Here is a 1,351-nt window from a genome sequence, read left to right on the forward strand (position 1 = left end):
AATTAATTTTAAGTGTTTTTGTGTCGACTGCGTGCAATGCAGTCAGTTATAGAGCCAGTGTTTGTTCGTACAAAGTGACTTTAACAGTCATGTAGACTGTACTTATAAAAGATAGTAGAGTTTCGCGAAGTAAATTCAGTGACCGTTCGTTAATAAATATCTATCGCGAATTAGAGTCAGTGCATCATTGAAGAGGATCTCGACCAACTTCGGTGTCTACCTACCTCATTTTCAACCAGCTACATATCATCCAACCACAATGTCGACCTAAATCGCGGACGAGTGTTTTGGAGCCACCGTAGAACTTCTTAAGTAGTGAGTAAACAAATTTCAAGTCCCTCCAGTGCTCAATCATGTCGAGGACGAAAGGTCCGAATCGGCACGAGTTACTGGTTGTAATTTTTTAAATAAATTATTGACGAGCAAGACCGTGAGTAACTCCTCTTGTGGATTTACTCGCGAGTGGTATATTTTTAATCGCCTATGTGTTTTCATTGTTTATTAGATTAGGATAGAGTCTTCTTGTTTCATAGATTGGATTAATTAATAGTGCAATTAATGAGCACTTTTTTATTCGTCTTTGCCCGCGACATTAGTAATGAAATCGGATATTAATTTATCCGATTTCGTCAAAAAAGCATGTAATGTGATCTACGTTATATGCATTGCTTCGTATTGTCCATTTAATCGCGATTTATTTCGATATATCGATATAGATGTAATAAAAAATGAACAAGAAGACAAGCGCGACGGATAGATTCCGGAAAACGAGTGGTAGATCATGATTTTGTTCTTTAATTAGAATAGTCGCTTGTTAAAAGGAATCGTCCGAGGTATCTTGATTATTGTTACATGAAAAATAAATGAAATATTCAATCAATTTTTTTCATAAAAGAAAAGTCTCAATAGAGTCATTGTTTTTGAAAGAAAAAAGTCGAGTAGAATCATTGCTAATAAAAAACAAAGAGACTTGTAGAGTCATAGTCCGTAGGCCTTAGAATAAGTTAATCATTTTTTAGATCAGGATTTTCAGCTTCTAATAAACTAATTCCCGTTTCTCCCCCCCATACTTTCTGCGTTCTCATTTATGCGTGAACCCAGGTGTTACTCGTATGGGTGAGAAACTGTTAGTATGGGTTTAGTTTTAAGTTTTCCCATATTGGCGACTGTCATAGCGTTAGTGATTGCGCACGATGTACCTTGCATCTGTGTGTTCGTGCTAGGTGATGCATTGTGTACATCGTTTCGCGATTATTTATAAATATATACGAATAAAACAATTATACTAATAGATTACTATTTAAAATACTATACTAATATATTATTATTCATATCGTTTTGCATAGTAGAG

General features: G+C 35.0%; 1 protein-coding gene and 1 long non-coding RNA gene across 3 annotated transcripts in view; one reads left to right on the forward strand and one right to left on the reverse strand.

Annotated features, from left to right (window-relative positions):
• Nucleotides 1-1,351, reverse strand: part of LOC122634635 (glyoxalase domain-containing protein 4) — an 11,376-nt gene that overhangs the window by 1,929 nt on the left and 8,096 nt on the right. The gene's annotated exons all lie outside the window — the stretch shown is intronic.
• The window catches only part of LOC122634637, a 6,093-nt gene that overhangs the window by 725 nt on the left and 4,017 nt on the right, over nucleotides 1-1,351 (forward strand). The gene's annotated exons all lie outside the window — the stretch shown is intronic.

The sequence above is a fragment of the Vespula pensylvanica genome, chromosome 15, assembly GCF_014466175.1.
Source record: "Vespula pensylvanica isolate Volc-1 chromosome 15, ASM1446617v1, whole genome shotgun sequence".
NCBI classification, from domain to species: Eukaryota; Metazoa; Arthropoda; class Insecta; order Hymenoptera; family Vespidae; genus Vespula; species Vespula pensylvanica.